Source organism: Coenobita brevimanus, chromosome 8, assembly GCF_032717465.1.
Source record: "Coenobita brevimanus isolate Jiangsu-jjx chromosome 8, ASM3271746v2, whole genome shotgun sequence".
Lineage (NCBI taxonomy): Eukaryota > Metazoa > Arthropoda > Malacostraca > Decapoda > Coenobitidae > Coenobita > Coenobita brevimanus.
Window position 1 is genome coordinate 36,660,623 of NC_136961.1, and position 15,382 is coordinate 36,676,004.

A 15,382-nucleotide genomic window follows, 5' to 3' on the forward strand; every position below is an offset into this window, starting at 1 on the left:
AAACCCCTTCACGAAGTGGCAGTAATAGGAAGTCAAGCCGAGGCAGGCTCTGATCCCATGGATGTCCTGCAGTGGGGGTATATCCACGATGGCATGGAGTTTGTCAGGGTCAGGAGATATTCCTGTCTGGGAGATGACGTGCCCCAGGAATGAGACGGTTCTGGTGGCTAAAACGCACTTGGTGGGCCAGAGTTTGAGGCCTGCCTGATGGATCCTGGTAAAAACCTGGCGGAGGCGCTGAAGGTGGTCGGCCCAGGTTTGGCTGAAAACAATGACATCGTCCAAGTACACGAGGCAGATTCCCCACATGAGACCGCTGAGGATGGATTCCATTAACCTGGAGAAGGTGGCGGGGGGATTGCAGAAACCAAACGGCAGGACATTAAACTTGTAATGTTTCCCGTTGCTGGTTGAGAAAGCAGTTTTGCCTCGATCCTCCTGTTGCACGGGAACCTGCCAATATCCTGATTGGAGGTCCAGGGTAGAGAACCAGGAGGCTACCTATAGGGAATCCAGGGAATCGTCTATGCATGGGAGTGGAGTGGCGTCCTTGGTAGTTACATCGTTAAGTTGGCAGTAGTCGACGCAGAACCATATCGTGCCATCCTTCTTCTTTAGAAGGACGATGGGGGAGGACCAGGGGCTGGTGGAGGGGGAGGCGACTCCAGCTTCTATCATCTCTTGTACCTGGCGGTCTTCCTTTTCCCGCTGTTTGGGGTTCTTCCGTCGGGATGGTTGTCTGATCGGCGGACCCATCATATGGATTTTGTGTGCCAGGTAAGTGGTATGTCCAATGTCCACTGGTCCTGGTACAGGTCCTGGAAATCCAGGAGTAGGCGGCAAAGGGTGTCTGATTGATGGGTGGAGAGATGGTCGGGGATAGGGGGCAGGGGGGCCGGGGAGTGGGAAGGGGTGCAGGGCTCGGCTTCCTCCATCTCTCCGATTACGAGCCCTTTTGGGAGGGTGAGGGGAGAGGGGGCAAGGTCGGCGATCAGGACTGCCGTGTGATGTGGGGGAAGGAAGGTTGGGGACAGGAGGCAGGCCGAGAGGGTTCCCGGCGGCAGGAATGGGGAAAATAGGACGGAGGGGCCCGAGGGCCAGTTAATGGCCACCCAAGCTTTGTGGTGGGGGGGAATGGTGATCGCAGCAGAAACGGTGGCAGGGAAAGAGGGAGGGGGGGTGGGGGGAGAAGAGGGGGGAGAGGAGGGGGAGAAGAAATGGGGGGCGGAGTCTTCCAGCCAGGGCCGGGGCATGCAGGTGCAGACGGCCCGGGGGGGGGGGGTCAGGGAGTGCACGGAACTGGAGCTGTCTGTTGTGGCAATCTATGGTGGCTCCTAACTTCTGCAACAGATCTAACCCCAGGTATCCGTCGTAGTTATGGCAGGAAGAGTCGAACATTATAAACTGGTGTTGGGTTGACACCGGTTGGTGGGTGTCAACTTTTAGGGCCCTTGTCTCCCCACGGATGGGCAGCGGTCCATCCCCTGCGTCCACAAGGTGAGTAGCTGTGGGGTGGAGCGGGCCAAAGGTCGACTTGTGACGGGAGAAGTAATGGCTATAAAGACAGGATCTGGCCGCTCCCGTATCGACCAGAAGTCTGGCTTTCACCCCATTCAGCGTCATCTTGTGGTAACCTGGGGGGGTGATATTTTGGAGAAATGGCCCCTACCACCATCGGAGGGTGCAGGGGCAGGCTTAAAAATCCAGCTGTCTCAGGCTTCCTTCTTCTTGCTCCAGCTCCTGTTCCTCGGGGTCGGTCTCCTCCACAGGTGCAGGTTCGTCCTCTGTTGCCTCGTCCTCTAGAGGGGAGACTTTGTGTTGGCCTGGGGTGGTAGCCTTCCGACTCGCAGCCTTCAACTGGTCTCGGATATCGTGCAGAGGGCACCTGGAGCTGCATGCCGAGAATTCCCATGGATTCGTTAAGATAAGGTTGGGGTTCTCCCAGTGGATGGGGCACCAGTGTGTGGGGTGTGCCCTAGGAGGGCTAGGTGCTGGGGTGGGGCTGGTATGTGGCATAGGCGGAAGTGGCTTGACTGGGGGAGCCGGAATTTTGGTGGGAAACTTCCTTACCATGTTGATCTGCTGGGGTGCAGGGCGGGAGGTCAGGAGGCTCCGTATCAGCTGGACGTCTCTATCCATGTCTCCCGTAGGGTCATGGATTATAAAGTGCTCTTTTACTGGGGAGCACTCTCAGGAGAATATTAAAGGTATGCTGTTCCCAGGTTTCGTCAACTGCCTCCGGGTAGGCAGCGGTGACCAGGCGTCTTGCCCAGATTAGCGTATCATCTAGATTCCCATTGAACTTCAAACTATCCAGTTGGGATAGTGCCACCACTTTCCCTAGTGATGGGGTGATGGCTTGGATCACTAGTCTCATGAAATTCTGGCAAGTAAGCTCCGGGACGATTTTGAGTGCTATATTAGCTGCCGCTTTGCCCAGCAGTGGGAGTGTAACTGCGATTTTTTGTTGATCATTTTCAAAACTGATATCTAGCAAAGGTTTAATGATTGCCAGATATGTGTGAACATCATACTGTTCGGGGTCGAACTTAGGCAATTGCACATGCGGCTGGGTTGCCATTTTTCTGGTATTTCCTGATTACCACTCTCATATGCTCGGGTCAAGAACCACCGCTGTCCACCAGTGTAATGCTAGGTGTTTTGGCTTGGCTTCCCGCCTAGCGTATAGTGGGGCTCTCTTTCGAGACCGGGGCTTAGACAAATAAGAGAGAGGCAGGACACAAAAACTCCTGGCAACAACCTTACACATGTACTGCTTAGTTAGACAGGGGAATCAGTAGATATTACAAACACAAGTATACTGGGTGATTATGAACACTTATATCTAGATATGGTTAATAGTATCTCGCAGGATACTGTTTTATATCACAGTGAAATTGCACTTAAGGCAGAGTGTTCTCAACTAGGGAAATACAGGGTTTCTATATGTGTGGAGTGGCTAAGGTTAATTCACTCTGGGGAGGGTGTGTAAGGCACTGGGGTCTGGTTTTGTTTATGATAGTATAAGACAATTTCTGATGGTAGCGTGTTAACATCATTACCTTTCACTCGTATTCTGCTTCTGACTAATTATCATCACTTTCCATATCATTTTGATCTTGTCACTGTATCATTCGGTACCCTGTTCCCTGTATCTATTATGCTCTCCAACACTGGGTATTGTCACTGATAAGGTCAATTCACTGCACTACCAAGGCACTGTTTGGTCACTAATATTTCACAGTTAGGGTCACTCTGTTCCGTGTCAGGCAACAGGGGCGCGGGCGGAGGGACAGCACAGCTCCGCTACTGATGAGGCTGGGCACCACTAGGGGCCTCCGTACTCAGAGGGCACGGGACCACACACAGTGGCGTCCGTTCTCGTCCAGGGCTGTGGGTGGCAGAGCCCAGCACTATCAGGGCTGGAGACAGTAGTGTGGCCCTCAGGACTGGGGCCGAACAATTGCCTGAAACGGTCGTTCAGGCTCCTGACGGAGGATGAGGACCTCGGCCTTCGAGGTGTGGGGAGTTCCCGCCTGGGAGTTCTGGGGGCGGCCTTTGGTTCCCGAGAGCTGCGGTCCCCGGGGCTTGGCGGTGCTGACAGGAAGGGGCTGCATCACCGGTATGCATCAGCGTCCATCAGGTGGGGTCTCCTTCAGAGCAAGTCATAGGGAGCAGAGGCCAGGCGAGATTACAGAGCCTCTCCAATGCTCCTCTATGCCCGAGACTTCCTCTGTGTCAGGGGTCGGGGAACAGGCGTCTGCTACAGGCGGTGGAGCGGCTACAGGCTGTCTCTTGCTGTAGGGCCCGGCTACTGGCAGTGGTTTCCTAGGAGTGTGGCTACAGGCCGTCTCTTGCCATAGGGCCCGGTGCCAGAGCCCGGCTATTGTCTGTGGCCTGAGAGAGTGGGTGGCCGCCAGCAAACACAGGGGCACCTTCGGAGTGGCTACAGGCCATCTGACGAAGGCAGGAGCAGCTACAGGCCGACTCCTGCAGGAGGGGTGTTGAGCGGCTACAGGCCGTCTCAGGGGGAACACCTTCGGAGCAGCTACAGGCCGTCTGACGAAGGTGGAAGTGGCTACAGGCCATCTCCTCGTTACCCTCAGAGCGGCTACAGGCCGTCTTCTTAGTGAGGGGGAGTGGCTACAGGCCGTCTCAGGGGAAACACCTTCGGAGCGGCTACAGGCCGTCTCCTTCAGGAAGGAGTTGGAGCGGCTACAGGCCGTCACAGGGGGAACACCGGAGCGGCTACAGGCTGTCTTCTGATGAAGGCGGGAGTGGCTACTGACCATCTCCTGTTTACCCTCAGAGTGGCTACAGGCCATCTCCTTAGCGAGGGGTGAGCGGCTACAGGCCGTCTCAAGGAAGACACCTTCAGAGTGGCTACAGGCTGTCTCCTGATGAAGGCGGGAGTGGCTACTGGCCATCTCCTGTTTACCCTCAGAGCAGCTACAGGCCGTCTCCTTAGTGAGGGGCGAGCAGCTACAGGCCGTCTCAAGGAAGACACCTTCAGTATGGCTACAGGCCGTCTCCTGACGAAGGCAGGAGTGACTACAGGCCGTCTCAAGGAAGACACTTTTAGAGTGGTTACAGGCCGTCTCCTGACGAAGGCGGGAGCGGCTACAGGCGTCTCCTTAAAACCCTCAGAGCGGCTACAGGCCATTTAGAGAGGGGTGAGCGGCTACAGGCCGTCTCTGGGTGCTGGCAGGAGATGGATAGGCAGTTCCACCCCTTAGCTGGTTGATAGTGTGGTATTCCTGCTATGGTGACGGTGGGCGGACTCCGGGTCATAGCGGTGCTCGGCCCGGGCTGACTTAGGCTGTTGTCGCACCGAGTCCCGGCGCACTGCTGCTGCTCCTCTATGGTCTCCTTGTTGGGGTGTCCGGGTGTTCATGGGGGCACTATGCTCCATTCCTTGTGGGGGTGTCTTGGTGTTCAAGGGGGCACTATGCTGCATTTTAAATTACTTCATCTCTCAACTCACCAAGACGATATCCTCCAAAAGAATATCCTGTAACATTTATCAGTATACTCTTCAGGCCCTCCTCATAGATACACACACACACACACACACACATATATATATATATATATATATATATATATATATACTGAACAGACAGACGCTGTTCATCTCATCAGCTCCTCTTTTCTTGCTGACTTCCAGTGTTTCCCAAACTTTTTTTGCTGCTATCCTGAGCACAATTTCTTTTTTGGCCTGGCAATCCTCAGACAGGAAAGACAATTTCAGTGTTTCCCCATTTATTTTTTCTCAATAAAAAACATTTACTAGATAAAATGCAATGGACAGCTTAAAGTAAAATTCATTATAAATTTCGAAATTTCTTGCGTTGATCGAAGAAAATGAAAGGCACAACCTCATGTAAATGTAATTTATTACAATATTTGCCCCCCCCCCCAAAAAAAAAGACTGGTAACTAGGATGCTGCATTATTAGTGAGCCCATCTGACTATTGATTCTTTGCTGATTAATATAATAATAAAAAACTATGGTTACCATGATGATGCTTTTCCATGATGGCACAAATGACAGGAATTTGATAATTTCTTTCTTCAAAAGGACTTCATTGCAAAAACTGAAAAGGAATAAAACATTTAGTGGCTACCATGATATTCGTTTATTTTATAGGCGAGTTCTTCCAGATTCGGCTTATGTTGATGGACAGAGCACAGTGCAAATCATACTGAGGATCCAGACTGTTCCTTGCACTGGTCCTGATCGTCATAAGGTTGAAAATCCTAGTTCGCAGAGGTATATGGCTAGACAGGGGACAGGAGTCTTTTCAGCCTCACGAGACAGAATAGGCTTATCCTTGATTTGAGCCCAGAATTCAGAGTACGAGAGACTTTCAAAACGTTGTTTTTGCACCTGATTTTCCCGGAGATCTATAATTTCTTCTTCAAAACCTAGGATCTCTTCTCCAACTTCACTGACGCTCACACCGAACCCATTCCTGACCCAGCTATGTTGACACAGGTCGACATTTTCTGGCAAATATCTGTCCATTTCCTCCTGCAGCTTCTTCAAATGATCTTAAAAAACCACTTTAACCACTATTTCTAACGAATCTCCCAGCACTGCCCTCAGTTTTGGAAAAGCAGCCGTTTATCCCTTATCTTTCCCCAAAATGCAAGTTCCATCTTGAATGAGGCAATTTTTTTCACTTATGTCCACCACAGTTTGATTTCGGTCTTGCATGTCTGAGTTCAACTCATTCAGGTGCCTGAAGATGTTGCCTAAATAAGCTAGCTTTACCACCCAAGCAGTGTCTTTGAAGTGGTCGGCCAGATTATGCTTCTTGTTCTGGAGAAAAGCTTCAGTTTCAGTTTTTGGTTCAATAACCAGTCCAAGAATGAGCCTTCGAGACAGCCAACGGACATCAGAGTGGAAAAGCAAATCAAGGTGATGTGATCCCATATCACCATACATTTTATGGAAAATGCGTGAGGTAAAAGCTCTGACCCTGATAAAGTTCACAATTTGGGTAAGATCACTCAGAAGCACATAGAGTTCCCGTTGGAGACGTTGAGAGGCCAAGTTTTCCCGATGTAGGAAAGTGTGAATTAATATGAATCGGGTTTTTCACTTTTAATTCGAGTGACAAAACCTACATGATTTGCCATCATAGATGGAGCTCCATCAGTGCAAACAGCCAAACAGAGTAACCAGTCAACCTTGTGGCTCTTGAGGAAAATAAATTATCCACCATAACAAAGATGTCACTTCCGGTAGCGGTTGTTGACAGAGAACTACAAAACAGAAACTCCTCCAGAATTCTGTCATCTCTTTACCTCACGAAAGCCTTGAGTTGAGGTTTGCCAGCATTGTGCACAGATTCATCTAACTGCAATGAAAATTTTCCTTTTTTTTTTTTCAGTGCCAAAATTAGTTGATCCAAAACATCTAATGGCATGAGATTTATCTGATGTTTAATGCTGTTTTTAGAAAGTGGCACCAATTCAACCTTCATAGCAACATCTGCTACACAAGTAGTTTTCACCATAGCTACTGCTGCTGGTTTTACCAGCTCCTCTCCAATGTTATGAGGCTTTTTGTGTCTTGGAATACGCCATGTCAATTTAAAGGACGCCAAGGAAGCTTTCTCCAAAGAAAATGCTGAGCCTGAAGGAGCATCACCTCGACTTCGTTTTACCTGTTCTTCCTAATTCTTCCAATAACTTACTGGCTTTTCAACAAAGTTTGGATGAACTTGAAACGAGTACCGTTTTAGTTTGTTTTCCTTCATTGATTCGTTGGCGAGGACTGGCAGGCACTGGACGCACTGAGGACGAACGTTCCCCGATATCTCTCTCAGTTCAGTGAAGCCGGATTTCAAAAACTCAGGTTCATACTGCAATTGTTGTTTGTGTTGAGCCATCGATCCCTCTGGAATTCAGACCTGAAATGATTACTAATGTTTTGTCCGCTAAGGAAACTTGTCTTTTTAACGAAACGCAGTTAGGTTAGCGACAACTGGGGTTCTGACGAAACGCGTCTTCTAACGACACAACATAGCTATGCGAGCAAAACTGAAATACGCAGTGGAGAGATGTCATATATTGTTGCAAGACACCACCTGAGAATCCCTTAAGCCATCCCCGTGTTACTGTAGTGTTGGAACACAAGAGACTGAAGATCAATTGAGCCAATCAAGGGAATGAGAGAAAGTGAACTAAGGGAACCCTAACAACATTTCAAGAAAACCAGAAACAATTGTGCTCTTACATTAGAAGACACGTTTCGTTAGAACCCCAGTAGTGTGCTAACGAAACGATGTTTGTTAAGAGACAAGTTTCATTAGCAGACACGATCTATCTGTATATTTACCTATCTATCTATCTATATCTATCTATATATATAGATATAGATATAGATATTGATAGATAGATAGACAGATAGATTTACAGTATATATATATATATATATATATGGAAGGATGTTAATTGAGATCGATGCAGTAAGGAAGAGATGGGCAGAGTATTTTGAAAGATTGTTAAATGTAGTGAATGAAAGGGTGGCTGAGATTGTGGCGGATGGAAGGGTGCAAGGAATAAATGTGTTGGGAGAGTTGAATGATTCATTGATCACGAAGGAGGAAGTGGAGAAGGCAGTAAAGGAGATGAAAACAGGGAAAGCTGCAGGTATGGATGGGTGTGCTGTGGAATGCCTGAAGGGTGGTGGAGTGACCATTATTGACTGGTTAGTAAGATTGTTGAATGTGTGCTTTGTGAAAGGTATGGTGCCAATTGACTGGGAAAGTGCTTGTGTGGTCCCGTTGCATAAAGGCAAGGGTGATAAGTATGAATGTACTAGCTTTAGGGGTATAAGTCTGATGAATGTTGTAGGTAAGGTGTATGGTAGAGTGTTAATTATGAGAGTTAGAGAGGGTACAGAGGGAGAGATTGGTGATGAGCAGTGTGGCTTTAGGAGAGGGAGGGGATGTGTGGATCAGGTGTTCGCTGTGAGACAAGTGTGTGAAAAGTATTTAGCGAAAGGCAAGGATGTGTTTTGGGCATTCATGGATTTAGAGAAAGTGTACGAAGAATTAATAGGGAGGCTTTGTGGACTGTTTTAAGATTGTATGGACTTGATGGTAGGTTACTAAAAGAGGTGAAGAGTTTTTATGTAAATAGTAGAGCGTGTGTAAGAGTGGGTAATGCTGTGAGTGATTGGTTTCCCGTGAGAGTAGGGCTGCGACAGGGATGTGTGATGTCGCCTTGGTTGTTTAATATTTATATGGATGGTGTTGTAAGGGAGGTGAATGCAAGAGTTTTAGGTGGAGGTCTGAGTCTGGTGAATGTTGATGGTGGAGAGTGGAATCTGAAGCAGCTGCTGTTTGCAGATGATACTGCACTGGTGGCTGATTCAGAGGAGAGATAGAGACAGTTAGTAGAGGAGTTTGGAAGGGTTTGTGAAAGGAGGAAATTGAAAGTAAATGAGAATAAGGGTAAAGTGATGAAGTGTAAGAGGATGGTAGATGGTAGGGGGATGAATATAGTTTTGAATGGTGAGTTGCTTGAGGAGGTAGAGTGTTTTAAATATTTAGGGTCACATGTTGCTATGGATGGAAGAATAGATGCAGAAGTGAAGTTTAGAATGAATGAAGTAGGTAAGGTGCTGGGAGGAATGAAGAAAGTGTTTCGATGTCGTTCACTTAGAATGGATGTGAAGAGACGGCTGTATGAGGGTGTTGTGGTACCGACTGCGTTATATGGGGCTGAAACATGGAATATGGGTGTAGCAGAGAGGAAAAGTTTGAATGTAATGGAGATGAGGTGTCTGAGGAGTGTGTGTGGAGTGACGCGTATGGATCGAGTGTGAAATGATGAAGTGCGAAGGAGAACTGGAGTTGTTCGGGAGATGGCTGGTAGAGTTGAGCAGAGGGTGTTGCGATGGTTTGGGCATATGGAGAGAATGGATAATGAGCGATTGGTGAAAAAGGTAACTAGCTCTGATGTGAGAGGCTGAGAGGGAGACCACGAATAGGATGGATGGACAGTGTGAAGAGAGCGCTGGATGTGAGAGGGATGTCTGTTGAGCAAGGAAGAGTGACTGTGCGTGACAGAAATAAATGGAGAGAAATTGTGAATGAATAAATGATGACACAACCCTGAGGGGATGTTCTCCCGCATTTGGTCTGATCAGCTAGTCAAGTCAGGTGCGGGTAAGGGGATGGGTTTATTATGATGTGGCAGGGGTAAACAAGCTCTGCTGTCGGGCCCTGCTGCGGATGTCACTGATTGCACTTTGCAGTTGACCCTTGTGCGGTGTGATGCGGTGAGGATCTGTTCCTTCTCCCCTTTGGGGTTAAGATGCGAATAAATGTGTTTGAATGGATGAGTAATGGGGAGTGTGTCGTCCTGTCTCGGCTACCTCCCTTTCCTTGGGGGAAGGAGCCTAGGTATATATATATATATATATATATATATATATATATATATATATATATATATATATATATATATATATATATTTATTACAAACGTAGTGTAACATACATTATTTATACATTGGGAGACATCGAAAATTAGAAATCACTAGTATAAATAATTCTTTAAAACTTCATCAGTACAACAAATGCTGCCAGTACTACTACTGCTACTACTACAACTACTACTACTACTACTGAGTAATAATAATAATAATAATAATAATAATAGTAATAACAATAATAATAATAATAATAATAATAATCAAATAATAAAAATAATAATAATAATAATAATAATCATAAACATAAATACAGAATTATTCTGGTAAAACTGTATTTGAGTATTGCTCTGGTGCTGACGTCATTTCCACGATGAGTTAAGTCTCACACTATTTTTACATGTTACATACATGAATGTTTACTCATAACATAAGAGTATGTAATACAGTGATGAGATCAATAACCAAATACAACTTCACTGTGAGTGTGGCGTGGGAACGGGATGAAAGCCCAGACATGAAAGGCTAGCAATTTCAGGTGTTAATAGAGAAGGTGAAAGAGAGTGATAGTAGGATATAAAGTAGGCATATGTTTAAGTACATACATATGTTTAAGTACATACATATATTTAAGTACATACATGTTTATGTACATACCTCTTTATGTCTGAGAGATATGGCATCTCTAAATTTGCTGACCTGTGCCTGGTTCCCATGGTGGCAGAGAGGCAGATCAGATTACTCTTAGCATTCGCTAGAGGGGGACGCTCTACTCCGTTGCTTTCTTTCTTGTCGCAGCTGTATCTTTATTCTGTGGCATAATAAAGAGATAGAAACACATCTGCTCCAGTTATCTTCTGATTCACCTGCTCGCTACAAGCTTCTCACCACCAATCTCGGCGGCACGTGGCAGCAGAGACTCAGCCGCGGGAACTTAGTGATCAGCTGTGGAATTTAGTGTCTACACCAGCCGGTACACATAAATTGGTGGTCCAGTGCTGGGATACGAATGGTGCCAAAAGGGACACTTATGTGAAGTGAACACCCTTGGAACTGCTCGTGTTATATCTTAATTTCAGGTGAACAACAGCAAATTCTAATTCCACTTTTGCAAAGGGACAAATTGCAGAGTGAGATAATGGATAGAAAGTGAGAGCAAAAAAAAAATCAGAGTACTGAGCTCGCTCTCTCAGATAATCATCTCTATCTCTAGTGCCTCTGGTGAGATAGATTCTCTCTCTGTGAGAGAGAGATCGAGGCCAGAGCGGAGAGGGGTGACGTCATCCGAGGGCATCTGGCAACCCTGGTGAGGTGTGAGGCAGAGCAAGCCGTGACAGTCAGCTCGAGGCGAGTGAGGAGACAACGCCTCAGTGTGGCCGGGAGAGATGAGACCTGGCGAGTGTGTGCGGATCCCGTGGAGTTGCAGTGCGGATCTACCTGGATTTCAGCAACATCTGAATACACCTAGGTTAGGGTACAAGCATATGATTCCACAAGACATACACTCTCTGATCAGCACATGGTAGTAAGGAAATGTGTGAAAAATAGAGGTTTCCCAGTCCTCCCTTTAAATTGTTGATTTCTATGTATCTTGTCTGTATCCTGCTCTCTATTGCTAAGCCATAACTAATCTATTTGTGTCAGTCTAAATTTGATGTACTCGAAGACATTCTCACCCTTCACCCCGAATTCCTTTCATTGTAATGCCCTGGCACTGGGACAATGATCTGACTTTTGGTGTGTATGTGTGTGTGTGTGTGTGTGTGTGTGTGTGTGTGTGTGTGTGTGTGTGTGTGTGTGTTTTCTTACCTAATTGTTCTTACCTAATTGTATCTTTACAGGAATGAGTCAAGCTCGTACTGTCCCGTGTCTTAAACCAAATATATTGTACAAAGCCTATCCTTAAATTTGTGAATTGTTTTGGCACACACTATTTCATTCGGTAGTGCATTCCACTGATCAATTGCTCTGTTTGGGAAACTGAATATTCCTCACGTCTTTATCACCTCTCTTCTTATGCAGTTTTTTGCAGCGTCCTCTTGCTGATGCTTCCCCATATGTTAAGTAATCATTTATGTCTATTTTCTCCTTCCCTGATATGCATTTATATAGCATTATCATGTCACCTCTTTTCCTTCTCTCCTGTAGTGTTGGTAGATTCAGTTTATTTAGTCGTTCTTCGTAGCTTAGATCCCTTAAGCTTGGTATCCATCTTGTAGCGGCCCTTTCAACTTTTTCAATCTTATCTATGTGTTTTTTGAGATGAGGACTCCAGACTACTGATGCATACTCCAGGGTTGGTCTGATGAATGATATTATTATCCTTCTTAGCATGTCTTCATTTATGTATGTGAATGCTATTCTTATATTTACAAGCAGCGTATACATGTTCCGTACCTTCTCACTGATGTGGTCAGCCGGAGATAGTCTGTTATTGATAATCACACCTAGGTCCTTCTCTCTTTCTGATGTGTGTAGGGTTTTATTTTCTAACATATAATCCCAATCAGGTCTTTTTCCACTTTTACCAAACTTGATTACATGACACTTGTCCACATTGAATTCCATTTGCCATGTACTACTCCATTCATGAAGTGTGTGTGTGTGTGTGTGTGTGTGTGTGTGTGTGTGTGTGTGTGTGTGTGTGTGTGTGTGTGTGTGTGTGTGTGTGTGTGTGTGTTGTCCACGCACATACGTGCACACACGCACACATCGGTGCATGTGCTTGTACAGTACTGTCCCAGTGCTGGGATTTTGAACCAAGAGGTAATCTAATGCATATCATGTTTTTTTCTATCTACTTACCTGTGTATGTGACTATGTACATGTATCTACTTAGGGTGTATATGTATATACAGTATATATATATATATATATATATATATATATATATATATATATATATAGATATATATATATATATATATATATATATATATATGGAGCCTCTGTGGTACAGTGGTAAAGTGTGCTTGTTCATACACTGAAGAACGAGGGTTCGCGCTCCGCCAGAGTAATAAACTTTGGGAGTGTTCTTCAGGCCACGTACTGCATTGGCGGACACAAGGGGTGTTGTGGTTGAACCAGTGTTGCATACTGTTAAGTAGGCTTGCAGCCAGTCGAGTAGTGCTGGGTGATTACTTTTGGTTCACAGACTACACACACATCCAAAGCCACTCCAACACTTCAGTTACTCTTACAAGCACTTCTCACCCTACATACAATCTCTACTAGACAGCCTAAGCCACTTGGTAGAGATACATTGGCTGTATTGTCCCCACTTCGGTAGGGATAGGCCAGTCCTGCAGTAGACACTCAAATGGCTGACGAGATTTTATATATATATATATCCCTGTCTGTGTATATATCAATATATCATATATATGTGCATGTTGCATATGTATATGTTTGCATGCCTGTACACATACCCATATCTCTATACCTGCGTACCTATCCTGTACATGCAGTATGTCTATGGCTACATGTGTGTGAATATATACATATATGTATAGATATATATGTATATGTATTGTTATGAAAGGGGATTGCCAGTTTGGTAGTCTCGTACCTTCAAAACGTTTATTGTACCATAAGTTCTGGTACGAGAGAGTTGCCAGTTAACCTGCTGTTTGTAAGCATAGTTATTTCGTAAGTTATGCATTAATATTTGTGCTCTTTTCCTCTATAATGTTTTAAGTGATTGCTTGTTAAATTATGTAGTTTAACCCGGTGCATGCCGGCTATTTTTAGCCCTATGGGTCACCCCAGTGCCGGTCATTTTTCGACCTGTTACTTTTTGGCTAAAATGATAGATTTTGATGTGGAAACAACGGTTTTCACCATTACAATGCTCACCGAGGCTCGGAAATGAATTTTATTGAATCCCACATACTCGTGTACAGGTATAGCCACTCTTTCACACTCACCACGTACATGAGAGAAAGCCGTTTTCTATGTAAGGTATACTCAGGTATTTATGCTGGGAAGGTATGGCAATGTTCAGTACACTTTTCTGATTACTTATTACTTCAGCATCTATCACAATTTGCATGTCATTCTCACTGTGAATGCATTATCTTACACTTACTTGAAGATAGGTTCAACCTGACTTCATTACGTACAGTCTTGGCACTTACAAGAAGGTATTTACAACTTGACTTCACTATTATATTCCTTACACTTACAAGAAAATATTTACAACTTACACTTACATGAAAATATTTACACAATGCCTTCACTAGGTACAGCACTGGGTGAGGCACACAGGCAGAGTGAGCAGAGCGAGCTTGGGAGGGGGAGCAAGTGAGTGTATGGCCTTGATAGCCTGAGGGATGGTAGAGGAACAGTTACCTTACATGCCTGCCAATTTTTACCCGCGAATCTTCAAAAATGCAGTCACAGTGAAGTTTTTTTTATTTTAAACCATTTTAAAACAGCACTGGCACTGGGGGCGGAATTATGACAGACCGTTTTAAAATGGCACTGGCACGCGGCAGGTTAAGTTCGTATGGTTAATGATTTAGGGTGTTATGTAATGTGAGACAACTCTGCATGTTTTGATGTGTCTTAGTTGGCAACTGTTGCCCGTCGAGAGTATACTCGTAAAATGTAGACGTTTCTCAAATAATGCAAGCTTATATAAGATGAGGTAGAGATTATTACAAGTTTAGTCAGGTGTCAAGTCAGTTTGAGTGAAATGCAGTCGGTTTTGGTTTGACTATGCAGTGTCAGTGTCAGTGAAGATTGTATATTTTTGGTACTTGTGAAAACAGTGGCAAACAGTGATGGGTTATTGAAGTTTGTATATCACTGGTACTTGAGAAAACAGTCAAGTGTCAAGCATTAAGTGTAATAACTGTAAAGTGTTGCTCAGCATTAAGTGTATTAGCAGTAAAGTGTGTATAGCTCCAGTGCTTGTGAGAACAGTGAAGTTGGAAAGCATTAAGTGGAATTACTGAGAAAATAATGACATTGAATTTTAAGGAGCCAGTATTTATTTTTGCCTCAGCTGATTTTGTGTACTGCACACCTAAAGGCTGACCATAGGAAGAACAACTCACTGGGCAATGTCCTTCCTGTACTGTACTACTGCTGTTGGAGCCTGTGGCAGTGCGGGGACTGGCACGTAACAGCATTTATGCATATGTGCCTCTCAATCTGCATATGTATGTACATACATGTGTATCTATGTACCACCTCACCCATATTAAAAACATGCAATGATAATTACTGTGACATCTTTGTACCATGTGTGTACCACTGTATGTCTTTGTTCATTATTGTGCTTCTAATGATAATTACTTCTGTACTTTCTATGCCCTATGATACCGTTTTTGTTTTCCTCATGCACCCCTCCCTGTTTGGCCTTCAGGGACAGTGTTCCCCAGAGTGTTGGGGCTTGTACTAAATGGTAAATAAAGAACCTAAATA